Source organism: Triticum aestivum, chromosome 6D (genome assembly GCF_018294505.1).
Source record: "Triticum aestivum cultivar Chinese Spring chromosome 6D, IWGSC CS RefSeq v2.1, whole genome shotgun sequence".
NCBI lineage: Eukaryota > Viridiplantae > Streptophyta > Magnoliopsida > Poales > Poaceae > Triticum > Triticum aestivum.
Genome location: NC_057811.1, coordinates 49944106 through 49960133, shown reverse-complemented (window position 1 = coordinate 49960133; position 16028 = coordinate 49944106).

The window sequence follows — 16028 nt, the reverse complement described above, 5'->3', positions numbered from 1 at the left end:
TGCTTGAAATCAATACACATACGAAGTGAATCGTCCTTCTTGGGGACCATGACAACATTAGCGAGCCACTCGGAGTGGTAAATTTCGCGGATGAACTCAGCTGCCAGATGCCGAGCCACCTCCTCGCCGATTGCCTTTCTCTTCTCCACGGCGGACCGACGGAAATGTCTTTAACGGGTTTTGCTTTTGGATTGACTCGCAAACGGTGCTCAGCCAGTCCCCTGGGTACACCCGGCATGTCAGAAGGTTTCCATGCCAAGATGTCCCAGTTCTCACGGAGGAACTGGATGAGCGCTTCTTCCTATTTGCTGTCGAGTGTTGTTGAGATATGAGTAGGAGCAGCATTGGGATTGGTCGGGTGAATATGAACCGACTTTGTTTCACCTGACGACTGAAATGCAGAATCTGTGACAGGCTTCTTGGCTCGCAACAAATCACTCGGATCTGCATTCTTTTGGTATTCTTGCATTTCAACTGCTGCCATTTGTGCATCAGCAATTTTTGAGCCCTTCCGGAGGCACTCTTCTGCCTTCTGCCGATTGCCAGTGACCGTGATCACTCCTCTGGGACCAGGCATCTTCAATTTGAGGTACACGTAACATGGTCGAGCCATAAAACGCGCATATGCAGGCCTGCCCAGAATAGCATGATAAGCACTCTGAAAATCCACTACTTCAAATGTCAACTTTTCCTTACGATAATTCTTCGAATCACCAAAAACCACGTCAAGAGTGATCTGGCCGAGTGATTCGACTTTCTTTCCAGGGATAACGCCATGGAAACTCATGTTGCTCTCGCTAAGCTTGGACATCGGAATGCCCATCCCCTTCAAGGTTTCAGCATAAAGGATATTCAGGCCACTACCACCATCCATCAACACTTTGGTCAGTCGAGTGCCTCCAACAACTGGGGCGACTACCAACGCTTGCCTCCCTGGAGTGGCAACGTGTGCAGGCTGATCAGATTGGTCGAATGTGATAGCTGTTTGTGACCACTTCAAATATGTTGTCATTGCCGGAGCAACCATATTCACTTCTCTGTTGATGACCTTCAGTCGACTTTTGCCTTCAATGTCAGCAAAAATCACCAAAGTAAAATTGACATTGGGGAAACCATCCTCCTCCTCTTTGTCCTCTTCCTTATCAGATTCCTTCTCCTTCTCACTGGGTTGTTTCTCTCGGAACTGCTGGATAAGGAGTCGACACTATCGAGTGGTATGCTTTGGATAAATCAGATTTCCCTCTTCGTATTTCTTGGTATGAATGTGACATGGAAAATCGAACACATCATTTCCGGCTTGATCTTTTACCTTCTTGGGGGTCCAGGGCCCCTTGGGGTTTCCCTTGAATTTACCCTGAGTCATAACCGCTGCAGCCTCACCCGGACCTGCTGGCTCGGCTTTGCGCTTCTGCTTCCGACCTCCTCCGGTGTCTTGGTTGACTGGTTTGCCCTTTCCACTGCGGAGTCGATCCTCTTCTTCTCCGTTAGCATATCGAGTGGCTATTTCCATCATTCGGGTTGGAGTCATGTCTCCTGTCCGACCGAATTTCAGGTTAAGCTCCCGATACCGGACGCCCTCCTTAAAGGCGCAAACTGCTTGATGCTGGGACACATTTTCCACTGTGTGATGCAAAGTGGTCCACCTCTGAATGTAATCTCTCAAGGTCTCATTAGGCTTTTGTACACAATGTTGCAATTCTGCCAATCCCGCCGGTCGTTTGCAAGTACCCTCAAAGGTCCTGACAAACACTCGGGCTAGCTCTTCCCAGTTGAATATACTGGCTGGGGCCAACTGATTCAACCAAGCTCTGGCTGAACCTTCTAACATCAGAGGAAGATGCTTCATGGCCACCTCATCATTTGCACCACCGATTTGAACAGCCACTCGGTAATCCTCCAGCCAAGTGTCAGTCTTGGACTCACCGGTAAACTTGCTAACCCCAGTCGCCAACCTGAAGTTGGGAGGGATCTCAACAGCTCTGATGGCTCTGCTAAAACACTCGGGACCTGAGACATGCACTCTGCTTCCAGTCGGGCGATCTCTGTCAAGACCTTCTCTGTGAGCTCTGTTTCTGTCAACCAGACCTTGAACGAGAATTGACCTTGCATCAAAACCTGTCTCTCTAGGGTCGACTGGAACTCTCCGCTCGCCACTATACGGGCGCCTGTCATCATATTGCCGGGGCACATATGATCCACTCCTCGGAGGAGGGGTAGGCACTCGACGGTGATCATCACGGCCGAGTCGGTGATCATACTGCTCGTGACTCCGACCCGCATACTGCTCTTGGCGATGCCCACGTCCCTCACGCCTCAGGGGCAATCTTGGGCTGTGTGCCGACTGAACTGTATCAGCCATCACAGACCTGCTATGGATTCTGTTGCGAGACTGAGATACCGCTGTATTCTGCTCTCCCGCTGCCCTGAGCAGGGCCCTGATCTGCATCAAACCTCTTCCAGCCTCCGACTGAGACGGCTGAATGGACTCTGCTATACGGGCAGCAGCTGTAAGATTCTGAATCGGAGTGCGGTATACCTGGGGTTCAGGCGGGAATAATTGTCGCTGCCGTCGACTGGACTCAGGGATCTGTCGCCGAGCACGCTCATCAAGTGCATGCTGGAGGTTCTCTAGTCGAGTGCGCTCAGCCAAAGTGGCCAGGCGCGCTGCCTCCAAGGCCTGAGCCTCGGAGGTCTCCCCGACGATAGGCGTGTGAAGTGCCTCCACGTTGCGGCGGTGAAGTTCCTCCCTTTGCTGTGAGGAGAGGGCTTCAGGATGATACTCCTCGTTAACACGTGACGGATCGCCACCGTCACCGCCGCCGTCGCGACGAAACCCGGGTGGGCTGTGTGGCGCATTGACCACCAAGACCTCCACCGCAGGGTCGCTGCTGTCGTATTTGGAAAGGGTCTCGATGGAGCCAGTCGAACAGGCCGTAGAGAGATTCGTCGGGCTCGATTGCCGCGACTTGTGGGGTGGCCGACTGACGTGCCACCGCGTGTTTCACCCACCGCTGAAGCCACGACCGACCGGATCGCTTGCGGCGGCGAACAGCGGGGAGCGAGGACACCACGGGAGCCGACCGATATTGGGTCGACGGTTGCCGCAGAAGGACGCCGTGAACGCACGCGCGAAAGTGCGTTGCCCCGCGGACGGTGAGTGTCTCGACGTCGAGGAGGGCCTCCTGGAGCCAAGCGGAGTCGTCCGCGACAAAAACGAGCGCACCGAGACGGATCTCGCGGCCTTCAGCCAGTCCACCGCCGGAAACCATGATGATGGGAATCAGAAAAAACTGCAACCTCACCGGAAAGTCGCTAAGACGCCTGCCCCACGGTAGGCGCCAACTGTCATGGTTCTTAGCCTGAAAGTAGAAATGGGGTAGGTATGAGGAGGCAAGATCCTAGCTACGGTGAAGTTGTGCACGCAAGATTTACGAGTTCAGGCCCTTCTCGGAGGAAGTAACAGCCCTACGTCTCAGTTCCCGGGGGCTCGGTCGATTGGATTATGCGTGATGTTACAGGGGCTGCGAACCCTTGTGCCAGTGGTGGGGGGTGGCTTATATAGAGTGCGCCAGGACCCCAGCCAGCCCATATTACAAGGGGTTCAATGTACATAAAGATGGGGCGTTACTGGTAACGCCCATAGTAAAGATATATAAATGATCATTAAGACTACAGAGTGAACGCCCGGCCGTTGCCTTACTGAGTAACTTTAGATCTTCTGTATTCCGAGTGATTTATGAGGTGGTCGAGTGAGTATACTCTGGTCGAGTAGGATTGGGTCTTCCGAGTGGAATGCTTCTGGTCGAGTGGATGGTGTTGTCCTTTGAATATCCTTGACTTTAAGGTAATGTCCTTGGGAAGGGTGTCTAGGTCAGGCCTATTACCCTACCCCAGGTACATGTCGTCGTCATGGGGTCCCCTGGATCAGTGGCGAGGGCCGGGCTCAACCCCCAGATAGCTCCGGAATCGGGTGCTTGGGACCCCCAGGGCAAGCGCAGGCTTGGCATGGCCACCCCCGGCATATCTGCTCGGATGCCCCCGCATGCTGGCATGATTTCTCAGGTGATCCTCCTGGTCGGGATTTCTAGGCTGGCAGGGGCGTCCTTGGGGTCCCATGACTAAGGACATGTCGCGGGGGAGCCTGACACCTCTACTGTGATCTACTCCCTCCATTTCAATGAATAAAACGTGCATGCTCCTCAAAATTCAACTTTGCTTTAAATTACATCAATAATATGAATTTTTTGACTTCAAAACTATATCATTGAAACCTTCCTTTCCATATGAATTTGATGGTATGTTTTTATGCCATATAACCCACATTTAGTTGGTCTGGTTAAAGTTGAGTTTAGGGATACATCCGCGCCTAATTCATTGGAATGGAAGGAGTATGTTGTTCGCTTGTGACGGTGACGTCATGCACCCGCGGATGCACACATCCCTTTTGATGAGGGTTGTCACTTGTCAAGAAGTGATGGGGTGCCCTTTTGACTTCAGTCGCGTTTCCGTGCGGCGCCCCTCTCCTGACAGCGGGAGCAGGTGGATGTGCAGCGGCATGTCGCTACAGGGTTTGGCCCCTTTCCGACTAGAGTAAGTATCTACTCGGTACGTACGACGGTTGCCGCATCGAAAGACCGACATCGACCGCCGCTGCGGGGAAGGACAAGGTCGATGCCAGGTCCCCGTGAGCAGGCCGCCCCGTAGCCTCCTACGTCGGCGGCCTCCCTCACCTCACCAACAAAATATTCAGGGCCGCCATCCCGATTCCAGCTATGTGAGGCGATCTGGGTTGGTCAGGGCCGCCCACAACGCCGGAGAAAATGGCAAGGCCCCTCGCCATTGTTGGTCGGATGGGCTTCTCTTACCGGTGTCATCTAGAGATGGCGAGGAGGAGGGAGTGCTCGGGGGCGGTGGTGGTTAGGGTTTACACCCATGTTGCCCCTCTGAGGATGACAAGGGGGTCACGGCTCGATATCAAATCAACTAACTATTTTTTTCTGAGTCAATTGTAAAAAGCGTAACTTCACTTTAGTAGATTTGCATTGGACCCAATATCAGATTTTAGACATGCCAAATCAAACGTTTTTCATGGCAAATTATGTTTGCCGAGGATGACAAGTTTAGTTGGGGAGTATTAAATATTCATGAAAAACGTCAGATTTGCCATGCCTAAAAATCTGATGTCAGACTTTTAGCGTTTCCGTTTGCATTTTTTGAGAAAACATGCATCTGAACTTGCATTTTTTCACTGAACATAACTTGCACTTCTTTCGAAGTCGACTTAGAAACAGACAACTTAGAATTAGCAAAACCCATCGTTCAGGCGTGGGTTGATTGTTGATTATATCTATCGGCGATGCAGGAATAGGTCACGTCCACTGTTCTTGCTTCCCAGTTATCCTTTTCTCCGGTGTCGGCAGGGTCTGCGATTGGACCCATTCAATTCCCTCGCTATCACGACGTGAGCATTGACCCAGCTCGTTCGCCCGATGGACAGATCATACTATCATAGTCATAACAACCTGGACTTGGGGCCGGCAGGTTTAAATTAACTAATTCGCTGCAGTCTAAGCGTTAGTATACGGCATACAGAACCAAACACCGAAGAAATCTGAACATGATGAAATCTGAACAATCATAGTGACCGTCCGGTGAAATGGCACATCACCAGAGGCCCCACCACGTACAGGAAGTTTATCCATATGTCTAGTAGTGCAGGAAAAGTCTGACGGAAGCATGGAAATTTGACTTGATGTTTACTGGAATTCATGTCCCTGGCCAGTACTATGAATCAATCAAAGGGCCGGTGTACATTTTCTACCACCCGCGTGCTCACATCTAAAAAAACAAAGACATCAAAAGGGCATCTCAAATCAGATTAATATTGAGGGAAACAAAAGCCAATACAATGGATAGACCTAGAATGCCCAATGCAAAATTAAATTAAACTAAAAAGCGTACTAGAGATCTGGACACAAACTCTCGTAGGCCCTTCGTTGGCGTCGAATCGGATGTCATCAAAGCAGGGAGAGACCAGAGACCTTATTCCAACACATCATCGTCGCCACCACCTCGCCGATGTCCCAGGAGAAGCAAACACCTAATAAGAAAAATAAAATGAGACAGACGGATCCCCATTCCTCTTGCGGCCGGTGAGGTCATCAGACTGGGAAGAGGAGGGGGACCGAGGCGTTGGCGGAAGTTGTGACAATGTCGGCGTCTAAAGGATTAGGAGGCGGTTGCGTCATGCCATGTCCTTTTATAGCGAGGCCTTGAACAGGCATCATCGATTTGCAAGCGGCATGGTTTGTTTGGCATAACCGTGCATAATCAAGAGATTGTACATGCCTGCTTGAAACAGGCTTTGATATCAATTTATAGACAAAATATGAACCAGAATCCATACAATTGGCAAGAACAGTTACAAAAGATAAACAAATACTCCTTTTGGTCCATATTAATTGTTGCAACTTTTGAACAATTTTAGATCAGATGGAGTAATACATTGAACAACATAAACATGTCAAAAGTGAAAGAAAAAAAAAGGTACATGCGCCATGAGGACGAGGTGTCAACTGCTAGGCAGACGAGAATGGATCGACCATCTGAAGACCATCAACCATGCCGCCTAGCAAGTTCCTGTGTCGCCGCCAGACAATGGTTGTCATTGTTGGATCCAGGTTACGCGTCGTAGTTTGCTGCGATGGTCGGCTTCGTCACCGGCACGACTCGACTTGGTACGCTCTAGCTGGTCGGTTTTGCGAATAGATGGGGACGACATGAGTGTGGGCAGGGGCGGCGAGCGGTGCATCTCTTGGCCATAGTTAGGAGGGCGTTGAGGATGGGTAAGCCAGCTTTTGATCAGCCTGGACATGGTTCGCTGGCATCAGAGCCATACATCTAAAGACGCATAGTCTAATTTGTGGTAGATATCTAATTTATTTCAAAGGCACTCGAGCTAAATTGTTCATGCAACATTTACATGAAAATGCAACATACATCTACAAGTGGCAACATACATTTACGTCATAAAATACAACACCTTAGGTCCTTGTACTACTTGTAAGTTGCCTGGTTTTCTCTTCTCTCAAGCCTAATATATAGCAACTCTAGCTGATGCACCATAGGTGACTCATCATCATAGTAACAGGTAGTATGATGATCAACACACAAAATGGTACTCTAGATAAATCACCATGTGTTGCGATCGCTATATATTATGGAGCTTGTTTCAGAAACAACCTCATATTCTCTAATATGAAGGTTCTGAAGGCATTGTTTGGAGCTTGCTCCAAACCCAGTAGGCAGTGTGGGAAGGAAGTTTCATCTTTTTTGTTCTCCTTGCGCCACAGTCGGGATTTCAAGCAGCGCGGCCTCCCACGCACCGGAGGAGGGGGGGAGACATGACCGTCAACCACTCGATCATTAAATGGCGCGCCCACTTCCTTGGATTTTCTTGGCGGCCCATCGGATTGCTACCACATGACATCATCTCCTCTCGCTTGCTTGTGAAGCCAGGATTCATGTGAGAAATCCAAAAGGAGACGTGTGAGTAGGCCAGGAGGACACGCGTGAGCAGGCCAGAGGCATGTGAGTAGCGCTGCCTCTTTTCTCATCGGGAAACACATCCCTTGATGGCCGCCCACCGCTTGCCGCCTCCCCAACAACCCCCTTAAAGGTGTCTTGGCCTATAAAAGGCCAATGCCCGCCCCTCTCTCCCTTATGCAATCCCCTCCCTGACGCTCTCTCGCTCGCCTCCAATACACCACCTCCTTATCAATGGCGCAACGGAAGGAGCAACCCCTCATCTTTCACGTAAGGAGGAGCAAGAGCAGAAGCAGCCAGATGAACTGGCCCCACTTTGGGCCTTGTACGACATGGCCATGGACGAAGGTCGAAAGGAGGACACGATAATGAAGTGATAGATTTTGGATCACGCGCCCACCCTGGCCCCACCGCCACCATCGCTGAAGCATGACCGGTGTGGGATGAGGCCGCTGAGATGCATTTCCGAGCCATTGAGGCCTGCAATGTTGCAGTCCGTGCATGGCCGGCATGTGTCCACGCCGCTGAGGAGCGTTTCCACAAGATTGCAACGTCGAATGCCGCATTCCCCGTTGCCGCCGTGATAGTTGCAAGTAAATAGTTGTGGGGCTGGAGATTAGTGAAGGACGTGTTTGGTAGCCTTCCCCAGTGAGCCTGGCCCGTGGAGCCTGGCTCAACGAAGCCTGGCTGAGGTAAAACAGCCAGAAAACTAACATCTGCACTTCGTTTGGTTGGCCGCATCTAGTTCTCTTGCATTAGGGGAGCAATTTTGCCATAGAGTTTGGTTGCCCGCATAGGCTCGGCTCACGCAACTACACGATGTTTGGTTCCATGCAACACCTGTTTTCTGGTAACCTCTTCGGCGAGGTGGTGAGGTGACAACGGCATTAAGAATAACCCATAGACACACAACATATCAAGCCGCAGTTTTAAATACAATGCCACACTTAAACATATCAGTTCAAAAGCAAAGCAGTACGATATGAAACTAAACCTGCTGGAGCATATGAAGGGCTGTCCTAGACGTTCACGACAAAGCAGTCGTCTTGCCTCCCGCACTTGGTCACCACTTCAATGCCGTCGTCGTTGAAGACAATGGCCTTGAGCATGTCGGGAGTCAGCAGCTTGAACGTCACCATGTAGTCGATCCTAATCTGATGGATGACGACGAAGGGGCCCCAACCCTGATCGAGGGTGACCCTGCCGACCATCAGCTGGACAATGACCCTCCATGAGTAGTCGGTGTTTGTCCTCAGCTTGAACTGTGTCGGCATGGTCAGGAAGTGCTTGATGAAGTCTAGGGGCATCGGGATGCACTAAAGCTGAGGGGCAAGGATCACCTTCCTGAAGTGGGTTGGACCACCCTCCTTGTGGTAGTGCCCGTAGTTCCAGCACTTGCCTCTAGGGGGCTCCTCCGGCACCTCGCCCTCATCCATGGCCACCTCCTCAGGCGTGGTTGGCACCACCTCCTTGCCCTTGTCCATGGGTGGCACCACCTCCTTGCCCTTGTCCATAGGTGGCACCACCTCCTTGCCCTTGTTCTTCATGTCAATCTACATTACGAAGAGCACACATTATGAAGAGCACAAAGTTCCCAGGTTGATGACCATTAAAACATATCGTCCATAACCCCTTTATTTACCCATCCTCATGTCACTACTTACCCACCATCTCACTCAATTATCTCTTTGTCTCTCACTCTTCCTCCTATTCATCGTCATAAACTCTAGCAGCAACTCCAACCCCATCCCCAACCCCTTCCCTTGGGGCATTGGATGGAGGGCTTTCTTCCTCGGGTGCTCACTCACTGACCGCACTAAGTTTGAGAACACCATGGAAGTCTGCTCGAACTTCAGCAACATGGCAGACATGCAAAAAAGAGTAAGAGGCTTTGGTGAAGAAGGCGACGCTGGAGGAGTTGAAGACACTGATTCCTGACCCAACGAACGGTGCTATGTCAGTCAACATCCTTCAATGGGCCATGAATCAGGCAGACTCCGGTGACGCTCGACAGAGGGCAAGGTGGGCCAAGTACAAAGAGTACACACATCCTCATGACCATTGTATCGTGGCATACTTCACGACAAGGACTATGGTGGAGGTGGAGGAAGAACAAGAAGCGGTGGTGATGGAGGTGGAAGAATAAGTTGCGATGGCGATGGTTGTAAGGGCATCAGAGCCAGGTCACCGAAGCATGCCAATCGATCTGGACTCCAGCGTGGAAAAAGAGACGGTGATGCAGCTCGAGGAGAAGAACAAGGGCAAGGGCACCTGCCACTCCAACCGCCTCCAGGGTCGCCGAGGCTAAGATCTACGACTATTGTGTAAGATTTACCCCCAATCCCCATTACCCTTGTACTCAATCCCGGTCGGCAACCTCAAATCCATCGGTACTACTAATTCATGACGATATTATGATCACTCCTATGGCCATTTACCCTGATTCCCCATTCCCCTAACGCGAATCGAATGCGAATGAGTACGTGAGGAGGTGCAGAAAGTGCTTACCGCCATTACCGAAGTGTCGAAGGTGATGATTTGGATGCCGGTGAAGGGGCCGGACATCGCCTTGCTGTTCTCTAATCTGTTGAACCCCGTCGCCGTCGGTGAGAGTGGAGAGAGCTGTAACGCCCCGAGACCAACGCTCCAGACAGCTTCCATGTTTTTTCGTTATCGTTGTGTGTATTTATTTGTTTGTTGCATTCATCATCGCATTGCATCCGCATGTTTTCATAAAACTTGCATCCGCTCATAGTTGTCGCGTCCCCCTTGCTTTCGTTGACCGTTCCGAGACCAACCACACTTGCAACGTTGCTCCTCGTTTTCTCTCTTGTCTTCTCCGGGGCCTTTTGTCAGACACTTTGGCTTTGTCGACCCCTCTCAGACCACCCCTCGCGCGCGTCCGAAAATTGTCCCGAACCCGACCCGGGTTGTTGTTACCGATGGGTCCGGATCATCCCCTAACATCCCTAAATCATCATCGGTTTCTCGTTGGACTCTCCTAAACTATTTATTCTCGACCGTCCGATTACGGTCGGAGGGACGAGATAGCCCCTAACCTAACCCACTCGCTATATATAGTCTAAAACGAGACCAAATCCCTAATTTCTAGGGATCCTCCTAGCCACCGCCGCCACTCTCTCCCGCATCTTCCTCGGGATCCATCCCCAATCAGCCTAGCTACTTCCTCCAGCCCGCACCCGCAGCCTCCTCCCTCGATCTGCGCAGCCATCCAACCAGCAGCCGCACTCCTTCTTCGTCCCCGTGCAGCAGCGAGCAGTGCCTGACCCCGCCTCGTCTCCGCGCCGCCGACGAGCTTCGTTCAAGATAAGCAGCGCGCCCCTTTCTTTTCCTTTTCTCTCCCTTCCCCTGGTTCTTCTCTCCCCTGACCGCACTGTCTTCCTCTTCTCTGGTTCACAGGAGACCACCATGGCCGCAGCATCAAGCTCCGTCGCCGTCGTTTCGTGCCGGGAATGGATGGATCCATGAGACCCGCGCCCGGATCTGCCTCTGCCGCGTCATTCCACCGCCTAGCCAAGTTCCGCGCCAAGCTGCCTCCCCTGCGTCCTCTGCATCACGCCGCGCCCTTCTTCCTCTGTCGCGGCCCGCGCCATCCTCGGCGAGCAAGCCGCCAGCAGCGCCGCAGCCGTCCTCGTCCACGCGCTCGAGGCGCAGAGCGAGGACCTCGCCGACTTGATCTCCTGCCTCCTTCACCCGCGCGTCGCCAAGGCCCAGTGCAGGCCGCATCCGCTCCTCCTCACCTCGTTCGCCTCTGCTCGGTTCCTCTCGCGCCAAGTCCGCCGCCAGCCGCTGCCGTTGCCTCTGCTTCGAGCCCTACCGCCCGCTGCCTCCTCTGTATCGCCGAGCCTCGCCCGTTCCAGCGCCGCTCCGCGTTGACCGGTCCAGCGCCAGCGTGGACGAGCGCCACTCGCCTGCGCGAGGCCACCTCTGCTCCCGCTGCAGCCCAGCTCCCTCTGCCGCCAAGGCCCAGCGGTGCCTCCCCTTGGCCCGTCACCGCGATCCCCAAGGCCCAGTTCCCTGTAGCCCAATGTGAGCAACTCCCCTCAGCCCAGTACAACTCAGATTCGGCCCATGTATTTTTTTCCCTGCGCTGCGAATTTGTCTAATAATCCAGAGCTGCAGTTTAATAGAAAAAAACCCCTCATGTTCATGCACTTAAAATCTCACAAACCATGCATCGGATTAAAACAACTTGTATATGCAAAATGCTTAGAATTTTATCTAGTTTCATAATATGTGACTTTCATCCATGTTAAAAATGCTAAAACTTGCTGTTTGTTTAATTTTGCTTAAATGCCATGTTAAAATGGTTTATTTCATAATTAAATAACCGTAGCTCCATTTTAAATAAACTTTATATGTAAATGGGGTGGAAAAATGCCTAGATTAACATGCTGCACTTTATTTTCCTGTTTAACAACAATAAAATAGGGTTTTAGGCAGAACAGTACCAAATCTAAAATATGCACATGAGGATTTTCCGGAATTGTTGTTTGTTGTTTCCGGCCTCATTTAACTTGCCTAAATAGTTAGTTTATATATGTTTCACCTCTTGCCATGTTTAATAACATTTAATATTGTTGGGTACACAAACAAGAGTGAACTAAATAAATGAATGTGGTGTTTCGTCAATATGCAACTCGTTGCATATTGAGCTCCACTTAATTGGTAGTATTGTTTGTTGCACTTTGCCATGCTATGCCATGCCTATTTAAACCGGACATGCATCATACTTGATTGTGCATCATGTCATGTTTGTGATTGTGTGTTTACTATGTTGTTTGTTTCTTTCCGGGTTGCTTCTCTCGTTAGCTTCGGTTTCGTTTCGGAGTTGTGAGGATCCGTTCGACTACGTCCGTTTGTCTTCTTCATGGATTCGATCTTCTTCCTTGCGGGATCTCAGGCAAGATGACCATACGCTCGAAATCACTTCTATCTTTGCTTGCTAGTTGCTCGCTCTATCGCTATGCTTGCGCTACCTACCACTTGTTTATCATGCCTCCCTTATTGCCATGTCAAGCCTCTAACCATCCTTTCCTAGCAAACCGTTGTTTGGCTATGTTACCGCTTTTGCTTAGCCCCTCTTATAGCGTTGTTAGTTGCAGGTGAAGTTGAAGATTGCTCCATGTTGGAACATGTTTATGTTGGGATATCACAATATCTCTTATTTTTAATTAATGCACCTATATACTTGGTAAAGGGTGGAAGGCTCGGCCTTATGCCTGGTGTTTTGTTCCACTCTTGCCGCCCTAGTTTCCGTCATACCGGTGTTATGTTCCTTGATTTTGCGTTCCTTACGCGGTTGGGTGATTTATGGGACCCGGCCCCTCGACAGTTCGCTTGGAATAAAAGTCCTCCAGCAAGGCCCAACCTTGGTTTTACATTTGCCTCACCTAGCCTTTTTTCCCTTGGGTTTCCGGAGCCCGAGGGTCAGATTTACTTACCCCCCCCCCCGGGCCAGTGCTCCTCCGAGTGTTTGTCCAAACTATAGCCCTTTGCAGCGCCACCTCAGGGAAACTTGAGGGCTGGTTTTAGTTGTACGGACTGCTCATCCGGTGTGCCCCGAGAACGAGATATGTGCAGCTCCTATCGGGATTTGTCGGCACATTCGGGCGGCTTTGCTGGTCTTGTTTTACCATTGTCGAAATGTCTTGTAACCGGGATTCCGAGACTGATCGGGTCTTCCCGGGAGAAGGTTTATCCTTCGTTGACCGTGAGAGCTTATAATGGGCTAAGTTGGGACACCCCTGCAGGGTATAAACTTTCGAGAGCCGTGCCCGCGGTTATGTGGCAGATGGGAATTTGTTAATATCCGGTTGTAGAGAACTTGACACTTGACTTAACTAAAATGCATCAACTGCGTGTGTAGCCATGATGGTCTCTTTTCGGCGGAGTCCGGGAAGTGAACACGGTTTTTGGGTTATGTTTGACGTAAGTAGGAGTTCAGGATCACTTCTTGATCATTACTAGTTGACGACCGTTCCGTTGCTCCTCTTCTCGCTCTTATTTGCGTATGTTAGCCACCATACATGCTAGTCCTTGCTGCAGCTCCACCTCACTACCCTTTCCTACCCATAAGCTTAAATAGTCTTGATCTCGCGGGTGTGAGATTGCTGAGTCGTCGTGACTCACAGATACTTCCAAAACAGTTGCAGGTGCCGACGATACTAGTGCAGGCGATGCTACCCAGCTCAAGTGAGAGCTCGATGAAGAACATGGTCGTTACTATGTTTCGTTTCCTGATGATCAGTAGTGGAGCCCAGTTGGGACGATCGGGGATCTAGCATTTGGGGTTGTCTTCTTTTTATTTGGTTTTGACCGTAGTCGGTCTATGTGTGTATCTTGAATGATGTATGAATTTATTTATGTATTGTGGGAAGTGGCGATTGTAAACCAACTCTTTATCCCATTCTTGTTCATTACATGGGATTGTGTGAAGATGACCCTTCTTGCGACAAAACCACAATGCGGTTATGCCTCTAAGTCATGCCTCGACACGTGGGAGATATAGCCGCATCGTGGGCGTTACAAGTTGGTAATCAGAGCCATCCCCGACTTAGGAGCCCCCTGCTTGATCGAATCGCTGGCGTTGTTGAGTCTAGAACAAAAATGTTTTGAGTCTTAGGATTATATATATCGGAGAGTAGGATTCTTTTTACTCCTCAGTCCCTTCGTCGCTCTAGTGAGGCCTCCTGACGTAGAAGTTTTGACTCTTCTCTCCTCAAATTTCACAAAAAAAAAAATTTAGGATCACGCGGGTATCTTGGAATCGTTCCGATGGTTTTGTGACGAGAACATTGTTCTTGGTGCCTCCTGACATTTAGGGGTTGTGGCAGTGTCCCAGGGAGTTGAGCTCCGAGGTGTTGTCGTCACAATTTTATCGTTGCAGTTCTGGAATACCTGAGTTTCGCCGACATCGAAAATCTCTTTTATGCAGTTGTTGGTGAGATCACCTCGACGCCACCCAGTACTGGGGCGGGAGTTCGGGAGTATTGCCATAACTCGTATAACGGATGCTTTTCGAAGGTTGAGGTAAACGATTTCTGAAGGTTTCTTGGTTATGTGTTGACGGATGGATACAGCTGGATCTAGGGATTGTTAGTTTGGGTGAGATATTTTGTGTCCCCTGTATCCCCAACACCAGATTGCATAACCAGAAAGTTTTAGGAGTTTATAAGTGGGAATTCAAGTATCTCGTAGGATATCTTTCCAACACACACATGATATGATATGGGATCTATCATATGTTTGTTTCCGGCTTATTCTGCGAGCCAATCCTTTGTTTTGTTTTAAGTTGTGGTATTCGAGTTGCTTCGAAGTCAAGTGTTGATTCCATACCTTTCCTAAGTTGTGTTCTCATACTTCTATGTGAATACCAATCCTTCTTGATCATCGAGATTGTCATGCCAATTCTTTCCAACCGACGTGCTCTTTTTCAAGTGGATCCGATCATTTCAACATTCGCGAGATCAATTCTCAGTTCTTTGCAACGGTGTTTGCTTCATCTGTCCCAAGTTGTCTTTGTTTTCCCGCCCTCCCACCCTTTTCTTCAAGGACTCAGATTTCTTAATCAAGTATCCTTTTTATTGATGCGAAGTCTCTTCATTCTTTTCTTTCAATGTTCTTATCCGGTGATTTCCCATGAAGATACTAACGGAGCTTCAAGTTTATTATTCTTCGTTCTTTTTCTTCTCCGGTGGACTCAAGTCAAGCTTTCAGTGTTGATCGTATTCTTTTCCTCGTTTCAAATGCTTTCTCATGTCGGTGCATCTCTTAATCATTCACCTCTTGCTATTCATGTTATATGGAGTGCTGAAGATATCTCAGAAGATTCGCATTTCCATTCCCAATCCGTTCAAGCTATCTCGAGGTTGTTATCTCTTTTGAGCCATTTAATTCAACCGGAGCAATCTTTCTTTTAATCATTCAACGGTGTATATTTTGAGTGGGCCCTAACCCACAGGTCTTTTTCCAGGATCTAACCTGACTCTTCTAATTCTTTTCGGAGTTATTCTCAAATTCATTGCAAAGTTTGACGTAAGAATGAGTTATCATCAGTCAAATGTCTTTCTCCAAGATCTTTCAAATTCTTTTCGTCGTTGGTTCAACCTTTCCAATTTTCATTCCGGAGTGCCTCAACAATTCATGGTGGTGTTTCTCATCGTGATTCTCAACATTTGAAGACCGAAGAAGAGTTTCTCTTAAATCTTGCTCCATTCTCTTCAAGATTCATGGTTCTAGCTTGATGCCATCCTCTCATAATTGTTTTCGATTGCGAGAATTCTTTTCACCCATCCGAAGCAATTCAAGAGTCTTTTCAGTTTGATTCTCCTGATCTCATCATCTCAGAATTATTCATTCTCAGCTTTCGGATCTCGTTCCCCAAATCTTACGGTGCACCGCTTAAGTATTCCCTAGTCAGCTCGTGATCTCTTCATTCTCTTGTATATAAATTTTCCCCA